An 18272-nucleotide genomic window follows, 5' to 3' on the forward strand; every position below is an offset into this window, starting at 1 on the left:
ACCTGCAGCCCACCCTCCACAAATGATTTTTTAAATAATTAATGATATGTTGTCCACGTATTCTTCTTTACAAGCCCATCAACCCAGTAGGACAGGGTCCTGGTCTTTTTCAAGTGTTTTGTAAATGGTCCTGTACATCTATGGTGATTTAAAAATAATAAAACCGATAGAAATGCATGTGTAATCACTTTGCAGCCAAGGAGACAACTTAAAGTTTTCATAGCATCAAAGTCATTACAAAGGAATTGGGGTCTTGATATTATCTACATGCTGCCTAGCTGCTCCTTCCAGCTGTCGTCGGTGCTCTCCTTATTTTTTCTCTGTCATTTTTCCTACATTATTCCACCTCTAGGAGCAGGACTTAGCAGCTGGAGTCACCATAGGACCTGATTGATGGCTGTAGGACCCAGATGGCAGAAGCTTGAAAATGTTTCTGGCAAATACCTCTACAAGCTGGAGTGTGTGTGTGTGTGTGTGTGTGTGTGTGTGTGTGTGTGTGTGTGTGTGTGTGTGTGTGTGTGTGTGTACTCTTCCCTTTTATTGGCACTTGAGCTAAATGCCCAGCAGCCGCTTCTTGGCTGGGTTCCATTCAAACTACAGTTGGCGCCTGTGAAAATGGCTTTGGCTCCAATATCTTATGTGTGACTGTCTATCATGAAGAATTTTCCCACTGCTGATAATTTCTATTTTTATGAATACTTGAAAATACATGTCTCACATAAGAGTTCTGACCTCCTTTTATCTTTCCAGTGAAAATTCTTTCATAAAGAAGTATCATCTCTTTTATACAATTATTTTTTGTGAGGGGCTATTTATAGCACTGTGAAAATTAGAGAACATAGTATTCCTTTTGACTTTCAGAAAAATTGTTAAGCATCAAATTGCATGTCAAGGGAAAAATGATCTTGTGGAAAAATTATCAGGCCTCACTATTTTCCACTGCCTCCTCACAGCCCCCACTTGCAAATATATAGAGGATGGGTAGTCATTACCCTCTAATAAAATAAAACTAGCATCAAAACTAAAACCATGCCTTACCTCCTTTAGTGCAGTAAGTATGCTGCTGAAAGGGAGACATTTTAAATACGTTGAAGGAACTAGAGAATTTGCTTTCCAAATGGAAACTCGTGGTAAATGCTTTCTGAAAGAAATGAGGATTATGGAGGTGACTATCCAGAACCTGATATATGTGGTTTATTAATTGGGATTTTTTCATACTGCCTATCCTTAAAGCTGGGGTCACCTCTAAAAAGGCTAAGTCTGTTCTATGACTTAAAAATCTCTCAGTTTACCCATAAGCATTTTTTGTAGACATTTTCTCCCTCTTAACTGTCATTTATGTGATTTTCAGAAACAGTAAAATTTTCATCTTACCTGGAAATTGAAAGTATACTGAACCAAAATAAGAACTAATGTCTCTCTCCAGAGCCATCCATTTAAATGTCGAGGGCGTACTCCACACTGTAGCACATGTACAAAGGAAGAAAGACAATCTCAAGCTTTGGGAATCCTCAAGTAAGGAAGAAGTTTCTTTAAAAACTATAGGTAAGGCAATGAGTAAATATTACAGACTTGCTCATATTTCTTAAGTACTGGGAAAACAAAAGATACCGAGACTTTCTCTAATATGAATTTTAAGAAGTTTTGTGCAAGAAGTAAAAGAAGTCTCTCCTGGAGACCTGGAAGATCCTGTATCCAAGGAAGGTTGAGATCAGGGGCTGGGGTGATTCACTGTGTGGAAAGAGCACCTGTGAAACCGTTGGTACTAAACCTAGAATCCAGAAGCTGAATCTCTCCGATGAATCGTGATTCAAATATGTGAATGCTTATGGTGGCTTTATTTTTAATCTCCAAGAACTGCAAACAACCAAAATGTCCTTCGGTTTGTGGTTCAGCAATACAACAGAATAATACTCATCAATAGAAAGGAATGAACTACTGATACACACAACAATGTAGTTGAATCCCGAATGCATTCGGCCAAGTCCAAAGGCTATGTACTGTGTGATTCCATTTATATGGCATTCTGAAAAAGCAAAACTTTAGGGGCAGGAAACAGATTAGTGGTTGTCAGAGGTTGGGGCTGAGGGAAGGGATTGACTATAAAGGGGCATGGGACAACTTTTTGGGGTGATGGAACTGTTCTATATTCTGGTTGTAGCGGTAGTTATATAATTGTATGCATTTGTGAAATCCTGCAAAACTGTAAGGTAAAAAAAGTGAATTTTACTGCATGTAAATTGTATCTTAATAAAAATATTAACAACCTATTCCATTAAAAAATGAAATGATAACTAAGCTAATTATAAGTTTGACAGTTATATTTATAAAGAGGCTTTATAGATACTTTCAGTATATTAAAAAGGGATAAAATGGATTGCTTAAAAATAAATCCTAATTCAGACTCTTAGTACCTGCCTGTCTTTCTAGTAGAGTATCTCCTTCTGATCTCAGTGGTGGTAACGACTCTCAGCCTGGCATGTATTGCTGGGGACTTAACCAAGACACTTCCTATGTTCTGAGGAGTCATGGGGCAGAGTTTTGCATAAGCCCAAGAATATCTAGGCACAGTCCCGAAGACCCGGAAGGGTTCCAGACCACTGCTGGGATGAGCAGGATTCCCCATGTGAGGCTGACTGTGCCTGGGTATCTTTTTTGGAGGGCTGAGTGGGAGGTAGGCAGTGAAACTGATCACTCAGGTTTGGGAACCAGTGGTTCCAATCAATTAATTTAATACTTATCCTAAGATATGGGAGACCCAGGGACATGCACAAAAACGTCCTTTTTCTGGGTGAGATCAGGTTAAAATAAACCAGAAGGGCAGGCCCGAATAGGAAAGGAAAAGGAAAGATAACATACAGCCTTGGGAACATGTGGAAAGCAGGAGAAGTGTCATCCACTCATTGATGTTATCTGGTCAGACGATGGTAGGATGTAGAAATATATATAGTTTTGCATATTGCTGATGTGTGTGTGTGTGTGTGTGTGTGTGTGTGAACAGTCAAGCTATCTCTTGATTCCTGAAGGCCACGTCCTTAATCCACTGCCCTACTGGTTAACACAAACTGTCTATGGCCCTACCGTAATGCAAGGGCCTAAAACAAATTTCTTGAGTCCTCTAAGTGTTTCAGGTACCACATTCTGATCTGAACACCCATCTTAGGCCCTTGTCTCTGAAGGGACATATGAGCACATCCCTGTCATGGTGTAAACCAATTACTCTTTCATCTGGTCTGGTTCTTCTTGGCATCTTTCTGCCAAGTACACACACATTCAAGTAAGAGAGGTCACAGGGCCCCGTTGATTACTAAAGTTCCTGCAAATTGATTAATTTAGGACTTCTTCATTTCACATATAACTCTGCTTCAGAAATCCAACTGGCAATGGTCATTGGGATTTCCCATTCAAGTAATCTGTCTTTCTAACATAACCTCGCTATTCAGACCCCTACCTTTTTGTAAACCTCCCAAGTCAATACAATAAAAAAGAAGGATACATAGTCTTCCGAAGAAATTGAAAGTGCTTCGATGAGTACATCAGAATCGTTTGTAATTAGCTCAGTAATTGGGGGGCATGCATGTAAAGTAGACGCTGCTAAAGTGATTTTTAATGTACTTGAAAAACAGTTTGCCTTTCCTCTGGAGTAGGCTGGGCAGTGTTCTCTTCAGTCCTGTTGACACTATTAATTTGCTTTGCAATCTCTGTCCCGCTCCCCGCTTTTCCCCCAGCACTATTGCAAACAGAAGCGAGGAAAACCAGGCTTGGAGAGCTCTTGTGGAGAGAGCCATTTGCTCTGGCTCAAGCAAAAAGCAAGGCCAATCAGCCTGAAATCTGAATTTTTCAGACACATAATAGACCCTTGGCTTATCAAAGCCTCTTATCTGATTGGAAATAAAATGAAAGGTAAACTTCAGGGCTCATGGAATTAAAAGACAAATGAGATGTCATAATTATCAAAGTGGCTAATTTAGAAAATTAAGCTGTTCACATAGGTGACATAATTGCTTGTCACAATCACTCGTTTCTCATTAGCTTCTTCCATCAGCACCTACAGGCTGCAGAACAGACTCTGGCCTTGCTCAACAGTCTGGGTGTTCTTTTGTGGTTGAACATCACATTGTTTCTCTCATCTCCTATAAGTAATGCATATTTATTAGAAGCTTTATCGAAGAACAGTTCTAGAAAGACCAATCTTTCACAATTTGGTATTTGGTCATATTTTAAATTTGTTTGTAACCAAACATTCTTTTGAAATCATTAGTTAATTATCAAGAAAGGTTTTATGGAGTTGATTTAACATATTAATAGTCCGTGGAAAGTATTCAGTGTTTTGATATACGTAGTGATGTTAAAAAAAAAAAAAAAAACCTCAGAGGTTAGGTAGAATTTGTCTTTCATTGTCTTCCCAAATTCTGAATAGAAGGAAAAGAAATATATTTTTAAGGCATTAGTTTGTTTTAGTTGCCTAATATTTTATTATTTGATTTCTATAGATCCAGCCTAATAATAAATTCCCTATAAGACAGTTGTTTGTAAGACTGACAGAAATACTGTTTATGTGTCAGCAAGTTCAGAAATTATTAAGGGTAATGTCTAAGAAAGAAAACGAGTCTTGCTTGCTATGTGCTTCTAAAGCATGCCATTGTAAATGGGTAGGTTAAATACTTCGGATTAAAATCATGAGTATGAGATTGACTCCGATCCTACTGTCTTGTAAAGATGTAGAACGTGGCTGGCAGGAGTTACAGAAAGACTACATTGACGTAATTCATTTGAAGAGATAGTCTATCCTGAACGCATCCAATGAAGACCTCATCTGTATGTTTCTGGACTGTTCATGGAGCTATTGTGTTTTGATTTCACTAACATTGAATTAGTGAGGTAATTGTGCTACAGGAGCTATTATAGTTATATACTAAAAGCCATGAGTTCAGAAAGAAAAAGAAAAATCCAATCCAATCTCTAAGTGTATGAGGTTTCTAAACTTTGCCTTTATATGTAACTGAACCTGAAGCGGTAGTATGTACTCAGAGGACCTATAGACATAGAATTTTTTAGAGGATTTATTCCCCAAAGAAATAGATACAAGTCCAATTATGTTGTTATGTTTGTTCCCTTGACACTCACGGGTGGAATCCCTGGCAAGAGGAGTGGCCCACTAGATACTGTAACCAGACAAGCCTTAAGACTAAGACAGGAAAGAGACAGAGGACGGGCAACTTGTCTAATCATTCTTTGTCCACTATTCTCTTCATGCTCCAGTAATAGAGCAGAGCCCTGGGGTTGAGTTTGTTATGGGTTTTTGAATAAGAAGTTGTGCTAGTTTGTGGCACAGTAGTCATTGGGGTAGAATTCACACAGCGGGAAACAGATACAGAAAGACTGAGAGAAGATGGTCTCATGAAGGGCAAAATGGTAGTGGACTGCCATGAGGCAGGACAATCAATGGCAAAATCTTGCAGCTGTCCTAAGGGAGAGCTGAAAGCTAAGGGAACACCTGCCAGTTTTAGATGAGAACAGCATTTGGCTATGTTCAGCAACTTGACCATTCACTCGACTCCTCATTTGGACTTTCCGTGGAATTCGAGTGCAGAGATTTTCAATTCGTGCTCTGTGGTGTCCTAGGCATTTTGTGTAGGGAAGGCAAGATATAGGCAAAGCTCTAATTCTTCCACCTCCTCCTGCTTCAGTCAGCACAACCGTGATTTCATCTGTTTTACACAGTAGGCTTCCATTTAAAATTACGTCTGAAGATAGATTTCATGGCTAAAGATATTTGGAGACTCCTGGTCCAGTGAGTAGGCCAGTGTACACTTGAAGATAGTATGCTTGAGATAGTAAAATAATAATGGTACTGCATAAGAGGTAATATATCATCTGTGTTTCCACCCAATGGACCAATCTGTTGTCAGCTCAGAGTTACTCTTTGTAATCGTCATTCTACAAATATTTATTAAGTTCTCTACTACTCATTACTCTCCCTTCAGGTCAGCCTGAGGCCACCTAACACATCATCTGGGAACTTGAGTTGCTCATTTTAGCTATTGCTGTGGTTGCAGTTAGACAGTTTTTCCAATCTCCCAACCAGAAACCATTATTTCTAGCTTTTGACCTTTCCTGGGATGCGTTGATAGCAAACTTTGGCTTCTTTCGCACCTGTGATAAACTAAAATTATATCGTAACAGAAATGAGGAAAACTAGGGAGGGTCTGTCTTCTGATAACAATTTCAGGTGGCAGCAACAAAGAAAAGAATTGGGGGATATCTCAGCATTTTAATATTTACAACATGGATCATGGATCTTGTACCTGATACGAGGAAGATTAGGAAATGTGTGTTGATTCTCTGATCACTGGGACATTGTTAAACAACTTTTTCAAGTTACACAGATAATAAGTGACACATGGGATCTAAACACAAGTCTGTCTGAACCATAAGTCTGTTCAGCACACTAGTTACACACCAAGCATGGTCTGTAGCCCCTTGCCTGTCTGCAAAGAGATGAACCCAGGAATTAGGAGTCCGCATTTGGACCTTTTCATAGTAACTTGACAAAGTAATTTTATACGTGTTGAACATAATAGTAAAACATGGAGCCGTGTAAATTGTATGCCTTTGCTTTGTTGTTTGTATTTTAGTAATAACACTTACACTGTATTTTATGAAAAGTATCTGTATGTGACAGATTGGAAAACAAAAGCCAAGAAAAAACCTAATCCGCTCGACAGATCATTTAAGGGGCATTGCACTGCACCAAACTGTCCCTAAATTTTAGCTCTCCAAATAAAATGGATGCAGGACAGAAAAGGAGTGGCACCACTGTCAGCCCACACCTTCTTATCTTCTCATCTAGGGATGACATGAATTCTCAATGGCTTGGCTCAGTTTTGCTATTGAATCATTTTGTACCCAAGCCTAAGAACTTTCCCACAGCCTTCTCCCCACTGGAGGGCTGTGTCAGTCCTTGTCTCCAAGCTCCAAGCTCTTCTTCCAGCCTAATCAACTTTATCTAAGAGCGGGTTTAATTAGTTTCCTCTCAGAATTGGTTGAAATAAAGAGAGGCTTTCTAATGGCCTGTTCAGGGGCACCCCCTGAAGAGAGATCAAATTTATTTATGATGCCCTTTGGCTAGGTGTTTGATTTCCTGGACAAAACATCACTTGAGTCTTTAAAGGTTTGTTTTTAGGTGTTCTATAGCTGGCCTGAAGCCATGTTCTCTTAAATAGTGATCAAAGGCACAGATAATACAAGTCAGTCAATACAAAGTGTGTTCTATTTAAACATATTGCTTGGAACTTCCTTTTTAGTTTTTAAAGGGCCTGTATTGGAGACAGTTACAAACAATTCTACTGTACCGTAATTATGTGCATTTTAATTTATCTGTCTTATTTTCTCTCTTGAGACTCAGAAAGGACTGCCCCGAACCAAATTTATTTACTTACTTACTTAAATAACAAAATCATTAGGACTTTAAGTAATATATATGGTAAGACATATTGTTACAAGAGAAGTGCAGCTCTGTCATAATTATATCCAAAAATTAGAAACCATAATTCATGAGGCTTTTGTTTATCAAAGGTGGCCATGTTAAAGACAGGTTTCTTAGCAACTAGAAATGTCCCTCTGTTTACTGCAAAACTCTTATGTTTGGGAGAAAATTGTCAAATTGTCTCTTGGGTCTCCTCTTATGGGGGTGCCACTGTACAGTTTAAAATGATCACAAAGAGTCATTGTTTTTAAAGCTGTACTACTAAAATACATTTAGTTGTTATCCAAAGTCAGACTGATATGACAAGAAATAAACTTACCACTTTAAAAGGATCAATTACTCCTGCAAATTAAATCTATCCTAAGTAGCATTTTCCTGGCTGTTGCTTGTTCTTGGTGTACATCTAGTCCTGCCAAGGCATCTGCCCCTGTATTATTTTCAAAATAGAGTATTCAAGATCCTAACAGAAACTGTCTCATCACCTCTCTACTGTAAACACTGGTCTTTTGCCAACAATGAATATACAAACCAAGCAGAGTTGCTTGTGATTTCGTGTTAATGTAATAATCTTCATTGGATTTTCCTTATCAGAAACTTTTCGGAGAATCAAGGGGGTTCTGTCAAATTCTTGTAGGCAAACTGCACATCACTAGATTCAAGAGGCCCAAGCATAGGTTATCCAAGGGGTTATTGGACTCATTTTTGAAATACTTTTTACTAATTAAAGGAATGATTCCTCAAGTGCAAATGAAAACAAGATTATAAAGATGGAGAATTCACTCAAAATAAACAAAATCTTTAGCAGTCATGAAACAATCTATTTCAAATTTCCTTTCAAACTGAGATTATACTTAATGAGTCTATATAGAAATATTATCTTGGTCCAAAGCTATTTCTTTTACAAAGTGGAAGCTTAATATTGAGTTACCTGGAAATATCTAAGCCAAGGAAACTTACTTGTTTAAACATCTGATATGGAACTGACGTTGGTGAAAAAGAAAACCTAGAAAGCTCCACAAACTGTGACCAGGTTTGCCACTGAACTCACTCAGAATCCTCACGATAGAGAAGTCTTTAATTCAGGACTAGATTCGTTAAGTAAATGCATAGCTACTAAGCAGTTGGCTAAGTTCACATACATGTAATAATATTTACCTAGTACCTCTGTGAGCCTTATTCAATGGCTCTTCTCCCCAGAAACCAAAATGAACTGTGGTCAAAATCTCTAGTCTCTTTTGCAAAGTTCTTTGGATTCTATATTTGTGTCATAGGGATAAGTAACTCCTTCGATGATAATTAGACCTCTTGAGTATGAGAGCTGTGCTAGGTTCTCAGACTTAATAAGTAATTTCCAAATTCTATTGTATAACACTTCTTCTCTGTTACTGATCATTGACCCTGTGGTTGTAGGTCTTCTACTAGTGTCATCTTTCTGCTTGTACTGCTCTCTCCCTGTGTGCACTTGCTCCCTCTAAGGCCTTGTACCCCATACAGAAAGGCAAACACTGCTCTTTGCCTTTTTTATTAAACCTCTTGTTCCTTCCCATGTACTCATTTCTTGAACCCATTGCTAGCTAACTACTGGGCTATGGTAAGTTGAGCTCCTTATTCATTGCCCCAAATTTGAATTCATTTCTAGAGGTCACCGCTTTTCTGTAGAGCCCTCTGACTCCTCAGGATTAGGCCTTGCTCATGTGAACACTGTGGTAGGCAGCATAATGATCCCCTCCATTGATCCTACCCAGGACCTCCAGAAGAAACAGTCCTGTCGATGTTTAATTTTAGCCTGGTGAGACCTGTGTCAGACTCCCAACATACAGAAATGTAAGATGGTAACATACCAAGTTTGTGGTAACGTGCTATGGCAGTGATAGGACATTCGTACAAGTCCTCTAGGCTCTCTATGCTGGGCAACAGCAGGCTGTCAGGGGCTCACTGTTTCTATGTTGGTTCTGACCCTGCTGCTATCTATGGCTTCCCTAGCCAAGGGGACATATCGCTAGACCTACTTTTGACCTTGGCGTTTTGGGTTCAGGTAGGAAAAAAATGTTTCCCAGCAAGACTCTGTATCCCTGAATAAACAGACCCCTTTCTAAATAAGCTTTGTCTAATTTTTTCACATTAAAAACTGCCCCCTTCCCTCCTTACACGGTAATGAACAAATGCTTGGGTTTGATCCATCAAAGCTGTGGCACGTATCTAAATTGTAGTCAGCCTGGCAGAAAATTGTGTCAGAACTCATCAATCCTTCACTTCCTTCTCACTCCCTTATACGTATGTTGTAAAAGCTAAATGATTTGTTGAAAATATTAAAGCAGGCACTGTGTGCGTTGGTGTTGTTAAAAATGTAATTTAACAAATTCATTATCTGGCCAAAAAAAGTATTAAGCACAAACTATGTCTTGAAAAGATGAAAACATGTTCACGTCCCTTAATAATTTTCTGATTTAAGAGAGGACTAGAAAGTCTGCAATATTTGTTATTATAATCACATACTGAGACGTATATATACATTTATTAACTATTTTGCAAGTGTTTATTAAGCACTCACTACAAGTGTGGGAACACAAAGGCATACAAGATGATCCCTGCCACTTACTGATGAGGCTTTAAACCCAGGATTCCTTCCTGAAACCTTGTATCCAGCCAAGGTTCTTAAATTTTTCTCTGCCATGGTCCATTTTGACAATTTGATGCTGCCCACGGGCCCCTTCTCAGAATGTTTTTAAATTCATAAAGTCATATACATACTACTGCAAATATGGAAGATACACGCCTCTTTACTAACACATTTTATAACAAGATCTAAGGAGACTTTGATCAGTGACATCATAGGTACTGCAAATACTACTGTGATTTGTTGCCAGCACTTGTAATGGAAGAAAAGGCTAAATTTCAATACGGGGAAAATAAAGATGTCATTCTTTTCCCACCCATGTTTAAGAACCCCAATTTTAGTTATGTATCCCTGCTCTAAGTTAATGCCAAAGAACAGCTTCAAAAGAAGTGGATCTTAAAATGTTAGTCCTAAATCTGGATACACTTGCTGTATGTTTTCTCTAATTATTAATTTTAATTTTGATGGGCCACTACTTCTTTTCTCAAGTACACCATGTTCTTCTCTGGGGAAAAAAAAAAGGAATCTTTAGAGGAAAGCAATCATATCTGTAAAAGGAACAATGTGCTCTTGTCTGTTTGTTTATTTATTTATTTGTTTATATCCCACCTTGTTCTAGAAAGGATTTAAGACGCCTTGTTCCTGTCTAAATTCCTAGAACCTGGTTAATTAAGTCTTCTGAAAATGTAAATTAAAATGCAGTAACATTATTTGACAAATGGGACAAAATTATTATCATCTTTTGAATAATTATGTGATTGGGAATGTCTACATCATATTTATCTAATCTGCAATTAAATCATTTATATATGCAATTAAATCATTTATATCTGCAATACATAAATTCACATCATCAATAACAGGAAATGTGGCCAATGGCCAAGTTTGTTGCAAGAACAAAATAGCCTGTGTCAGGAGGAAGGGTCACCAATGATGTTCTAATTGAAATGCTGACAAATTAAACAAGGGCATAACTCATTTTTTCAGCTAGCAAGTGACACAAAGATTGCCACACTGAACTGGCACTATTTTGTTTACTCTTTTCTGCATATTCTATAGCACACATTTGCCTTGTGGCACCATCACTGTTAATCACTGAAGTAATGTCTTTCTAGATAGTTTCTAATGTCTGTTGGGACAAGTGTCTACTTTATTGTGTAAACCTCAATTAACATTACTACCATAAATTTCCACCTGCAATTTCACTCCAATTCAAAAAAATTCACTATACACCTAACATGTGCAAAGTTCTTTGCTAAGGCACGTGTGGCAGTAAGACTATTTGTCTACAAACTATAGGGTCTACAAGACAAGTCTCTTTCTTTTTATTATCTAAATAAACAAGTCTGACTCTGAGCTCCTTACCTATAAATGCAGTATTAGAGCTCCATCTCCATCTCTCTTTAGGTCATATAAAAATCCAGAAGATTTACATGGTGCCCAGAACATCAGGAACCTCTGAGCTATCCAGCCAACGCTGGTATTAAAACCAATGGAGTCCTTGAGTTCTGGCAGCTCTCTGTTGCCATGTTTTGTGTGGGTCACAGGAAACTTTTCAGAGGATGGAAGGCCCCATTAGATGTCTAGGTCTGGATTCCTGAAGTGCACACACAGCCATTTCCTTGAGAACTTACCACTTCCCCAAGGTTCTGACACCAATTAATGCGAGAGCCTATCCCTTCCCCCTTCCTCTCCTTTTACAACCTTCCTCTTTCTTGCTGCCCTCCACGATATACATATTGTCACTGATGAGTTTAGGCTTGTACAGAAGAACAGAGGTGCTGTTGACTCCAGGTAGCTTCAGTGTTCTCCCCCCACGGCAATAACCTCTCCCTAAGATAGGTCCCTTTCCCACTCTCCAGAAAAAGGAATGCAAAACTTTCTTGAAGGGGGAGGTGGGTAAAAAACAGAGTCATAACAAACACAAATCAGTATCTCGATAAATCAGTCTGTCCTCTTAGAAGATGTGACTTTGGCCCATAAGGAACCGGTGAATTAGGCTTTTAAATCCAGACATTCTGAAGTCTGATGAGGCTGAACAACAACAACAACAAAAAAACATAATCAAAAGAAGGTTTTATATTCCAATAGGCTGAATTAATATATTTCTTTTCATATGGTGTTTGGTGCTTATTAAATTCTCAAATTAATAGGTATCTGGGCTTCCCTGGTGGTGCAGTGGTTGAGAGTCTGCCTGCCCATGCAGGGGACACGGGTTCGTGCCCCGGTCCAGGAGGATCCCACGTGCCGCGGAGCGGCTGGGCCCGTGAGCCATGGCTGCTGAGCCTGCGCATCCGGAGCCTGTGCTCTGCGATGGCAGAGGCCACAACAGTGAGAGGCCTGCGTACCACAAAAATAAATAAATAAATTAATTAATTAATAGGTATCTGATAAATGTTCTTTGAGGCTAATAGTAAAAAGTTAATAAATTAAAACTCTATATAACTATAATTTTATTACTATTGTTAATAACGTGTAACATTTAAGCCTGTGTAAATTAGAATGCTTAGGTAATTTTTATATATGAAACTGCATTTTAAAGTAATTCTTTTTCCACTCTTTAATTAGGGACATGTAACAAGTGTCACTAACTTATAATACCATCAGAAGCAGAGAAACTTAATGTTTCAGTCTATACAACCTTCCTGAGAATAAACATGTAATTTCCAGTGACTTGTTGGAAATATTGATGAGAGTCTGTGAATCCTGATTATTCATTTGCAGAGGAAACCAGGTTGCAATCACGTTTACAGAGTGCTTACTCTGAGTTGACTACTGTGCTAAGTGACTTATGTAATGATTTTATATCAGCCTTGCCAGAATTCCCACTTTTTAGATGTAGAAACAGGTTGAGACAGGCCAGATGACGTGCCCACCATCGGTGGTGACTGCGGTTGCAGAGTATCAACTCGGAAGGACGTGGCGAGGCAGTATTGTTTGGGTGTTGGGAATTAGTGGGAGCCAAAGCTTTAGGGCGGCATTTGCAGGCAAGCATTCTGTTTCAGCTGAAGAGTAGAGGCTTATTTAGGGTGGCAGTGGCTGACGGAGTTTATAGGGCTAGAGTCACCACCCCTGCTCAAGGTATCCATTGGAACCATCATGATCCACGGTCAGAATTTAAGTCCAAGAGAGTCCGATGCTGGAACCCCTGCCTTTAACCACTGAGCTGTACTGAGAGGCATGGCCCACCAGAGATCACAGCTCTCGTCTCTCTTTTCACAGCCTCAGCTCCATACCCCAGGATGTTAATCCCCTCTGTTGTTCCAGGCACTGTGTTGGGCTAGGGACACAGAAATAGAGAAGGTAACCTGTGAGACTGACCTACAGTGAAGCCCTATGGGAACTCCCACAGGATGGTGTTCAACTAAGTCTCACCTTATCCCAAATTCTGGGTCATGCTGAAATGTATTATAACATAAACCATTAAAATGGCTTCTCTTTTCCTCGTTGAGGCAACCTTGTATCTGGAGCCAGATTGCTTGCCTTCAAATTCTAGTTCATTATCGAGTAGTTATATGACTATGGGCAATGGACTCAACTTCCTGGTGTCTCTATCTCTTCATTTGTATACTGGGGACCATAGTACTCCCTACCCTGTAGGGCTTTACACAGATTGATTAATTATGTTTTATCTATCTATCTATCTACTTAATATATAGCTATAAACATTTACATTATCTGATAACCCTGCTAACTTAGGTTTGCCTAAGACAGATGGTTTCAGAGTACAGCAGAAGGAATACATGTCTCAGAGTCTTGATTTTCTACCAGTCAGCACACTGCAAACGTTTAGCGTTTTGAGACCTTGTGCTCGCCTTGGTGTAGCAGCACCAAGAACCTCTTCATACAACACCTGCTTTTCTTCCTTTGAGTAATAATAATTCATCCTTCTTAGCAGTTATATGAACTGTCAAATAAACCTAAGTGACTTGAACAGTCACATATCTAAACTCATTTTTAAAAGTAGACAATGACATCCTCCCCAGCGTGAACAACCATTTGCCTTGCCAGCAGTCACTGCAAATCAAAAGTGAGACAGGAACTGGAGCCAAGGCAAGACAACAATTGCTAATTCTATTCATTTATTTAATCATTCCGTGCTCAGTACCTACAGCTAATTTCCACAGCCATCTTTGGTGTTTATTAAAACATCCTGAATTCGTTTTTGAAAGGCAGAACAACTTTTCTAACTGTCTTGCTAACTGTATCCTATCATGGAGTGTTCCCATTTTAAAACAGGTGTTGGATTTGTTGGATTATGATAATACAAAAAAAAAAACTTGTACTTGTCACTATATTTATATATATTTAGATGTTTTAAATGTTAGAGATACCTCCTGAGAGAATGGAGCACATTTTTCAAGGTAGCAGTTCAGGTAGCTTGTTGGGAAGTATCTATCTATTCTCACTCACAGTGGAGTGAGAGGCAGGTCAGAATTGGAGAGGGGGCTTACAGTCTCATGTGGGTGCCAAGGGGTCACAGAATAATAGCTTGAAGCCACAGGGAGAACTTACAGCTAGAATATGAATGAAAAACCATGGCCAATGTAGAGCAGTGGAGGTCAACACCAATGTATTGTCAGTTTTGAGTACCAGACAATAGTAAGTCAGAGATAAGGAGTTTAGTAAATGGAGAAACTGAACAGAAGGCATGAAGCAAGGTGGAAACGAGGAAAGGAGCTACTGAATGTGTTCCATAAAAGGTCAGAGTTGAACCGTGGTCAGAAAGAGATGGCAGGAAGAGAAAAATAATCTCTCATGGAGTTTTGATCAAAGAAGTAGCATATGATTTGCAGTAGTCAAAACCAGTCAGCATTAGCTCTGGTGCTAAAGAAAGGCTGCCCAGGGAACAAAGATTAACCAAGAACACCAAGCCTCCTGCATATTGCAGTGATCCAACAGTGACAAGGGTCAGGATTCATGGGTCCATAGGTTTCATGGGGGTGGCATTGTAAGGATGTCCTGAAGGAGGTATTGGTCCAGAATCTAGGGCAGAGTCAAGAGAGCTAAGGAAGGAAGGAAGGAGGGTAGTTCGTTCATTTGGTTGGTTTGTTGGTGGAGGTGGTATTAGGCAGTTGCATAAATGTTAATCTAAGAATGTACGTTTGACAGCTTCTGGGGTGCTTCTCTCTCTGATACTATTTAGGCAAGTGTAGATCCTGGAATTGAGACCAACATAATTCCCTGTCTGTGAATTAAGGAATGCTAGGGCCACACATACAAAAAAATTTAGCTACTTTTTCCAGGAAATACTCTTAGAAGTTAAGATTATGCTATAACCAAAGCAACTTACTTCAAGACCCTCTCCCAGCTATACTCATCAATCTAAAGTGATTGTGTCATAATCTATTCCCAATTCCATTCAGCCCCCCACTTGCAAGTCCCACCTGGAAATCACTCAGCTCAGACCCTAAAATACTGTAAATATCCCTCCCTTAGCTTTGCTTGATTAAAACAAATCAGGGTTGGTTGTGCTCTCCTGGTTTTGGAGTATCAGTCTGGGTTAGAGGATCAGAAACCAGACAGAACCATGAGGCTGACACCTCTGTCAGTGTGGCCTTCGATGGGTGGACATGGGCTTGAAAGAAGCTAGAACAAAATCGTTTCATACTTACTCTGGACCTCAAAGACCAGTAACTCTACTTTTAGTTAGTATTTAGACTTATTGGATATTAGTCACAATTAATATCTGGAGATAGAAAATTTAATCACGAAAGTTTTAACTTTGTGTCGAAAGGGCTGCATTGGAACCTCACATGTCCCTCTGAGACAGACAGAGCTTTCAGTATGTCTGCAGATTGTTCTAGCTGCCAGTGATTTTTCTTTCAAAGGGCTGTAGAGATTTTCAAAGCCTGATGTTTGTGCAGTGACACCCATGACACACCACACACGACTTAAACCCTCTGTGGCGAACCCTATGAGCTTGCTACCAACGAAACTATAAACCAAACTCCAATTATGGGACAAGGGCCTCTACTGACTTTTGAATATACATCGCTAACAAGTCAGCTGGTTTGGCTAAATCCTGATTTACGTTTGTCAAGAGTCGTTTTTCCTTAGGTTTCTCGGTATTTTTACGTCAATTCCCTTGACTCATCACGGGGCACCATATGCCTCAGAAAGGACAAAACCTCATGGAATTATTTCCCTCTTCAGAGGTTAAAAAGAAAAGTTAACTTCCCAAGTTAAAAAGGAAAAATGGTTCAGGCAGGGAAGATGGAAGGTGCTTTTTCAGAGTAAAATTGGGAAGAGGACAGCAGGAGGGGAAGCATCAGGAAGTCAAGCAGGTGGCCCAGCCAGCAGGTAAGCAGTATGACTTGCCACGCTAATTGATAGGAATTACACCTGTTGTTTCCATAGTTTTAGAAACAGTTGATTTTAGAGATGTGGGAATCTGCATTCATATTAGGATAATTCAGTGAGAAACCTGGAGTTGAAACTTTGGCCACATGATAGCCATACTTTGCTGCCTTCTGGGGCTCTTTCTCTGGAGAGTCATAGGCATGTTAAAGGCACAGTCTTGAAGACCTAAGTGCTCCTTTGTTCACAAGGAAAAGACTTAACCTACTATTTTCAAAGAAGTGTGTCAACGCGCAGGGTAGTAAGAGACTTTTATTATAAATAAAAAGTTAGCTATGTAGCCAGTAACTTTTATAGTCCTTGAGGTAAAAGGTAATGTCTGCTCTAAAGCCTAGCATGAGACTTGGCCCATAGTAGGTACTCCCTACATTACTGGTGAATGATACAGTTTGTTTTTGCAACTTGGCCCCCTTTTAGTGGACTGATAAAACCCGGAGGGGGAAAAATTACTGTAAAAGAATTGCCTGCGACTCAGTGGAGGCGTATCTATCAGGCACTGGTTACCTGGAATGTTTTCACTCGGGCTTGTTAAGATATAACAGTAACAGAAACGCCAGTTAAGGAGTGTTAAAAACCCAGGCACACGAACTGGTAACGTCTAGCATGACATGGGGGCGGGTGAAAGGTTTATGGAACTGCCAGTTAATCGGAGTCAGATTTCACCTGTCCGTCAGCTTTAGGCAAGAGTTCTGTGACAGGTAGGCTGTGGTCGCAGATGAGATTGTGAATGGTAGAGGAACAAAAGGACAGAGGACACCACTTGGCTAGAAGCTATCAAAAGAGCAGATTTTCCTGTACTGGGTTCTGGATGGTGAGGGCAGGCAGGAGCCATGTTTTGCACAGATATGTGGGAATATTTGAATGGTAAATTCAGTGAATTGAATATGACATATACCCGTAATCATGACCACAGTCATCCTTTTAACACTCTGTGGGATAACAGTGTTAGGCTTAATCAGAAAGACTCTTTACTCTTTAGAATTACAAAATTCAGGACAGAAACCAAAAAAAAAACAGGCAAAAGAGTTAAAATAATAATACAAATATGAGAAAGCAAGATGTTAAGAATTGCAGGTGTTTGAAGCTGGTAGAAGTTCTACAGATCACCTAGGGTTGAGTCCCTTTGTTGGAGAGTGACCAGCAAACAGAGAGCTGACATATCTAAGGTCATCCTGCTTGATGACCTGCAGTGCTGGTAGCTGAGCCAAAGGCTACCGAGACTAACAGGTGCTGGAGAAAGGACCCATAAGTACAGTATTTGGGTGGGAGACAGCCATATACACCATGTATACACCAAGTTGAGGTCAAGTTGAGTAGGATTTTAGATCTGGGAAAATTCAACTTTTTTAGAGCAAACCCGTATCCTCCTGCTTGTTTAAAATGTGAGTGCTTTTCTTATTGTTTGGTGTTGATTCTGGTGTACCTAACAATGGCCTATTTTACACAATAGATCCTAGAGATTAGAGGCCTATTTGGCCTTTTGGTTATAGCCTAACATCACCCCTTTGCAATGCCAGGCTGAAAAATGCTCACCTTTTGACAACAAAGGCACCCAATGAGGAAGCTAAAATGAGTATGGTTACAGATATATGAAAACATTTTGGTTGATGTTTTTACTTTAAGGCATTTCTATTGATGAGTTATGAAGAGGTATTAATCTCTCCTGAGCACACAAGACGATGGCCAGCACCGGAGCCCCACTTTACAAATCATTTTACCATTAGCCTGAGCAGCTCTAACACATCAACAACCAGGGAAAGTGCGTTTGCTTTAAGGTAGAATATTTATTTTGGATAATGGATTATT

This window comes from Globicephala melas, chromosome 9, assembly GCF_963455315.2.
Source record: "Globicephala melas chromosome 9, mGloMel1.2, whole genome shotgun sequence".
Taxonomy (NCBI): domain Eukaryota; kingdom Metazoa; phylum Chordata; class Mammalia; order Artiodactyla; family Delphinidae; genus Globicephala; species Globicephala melas.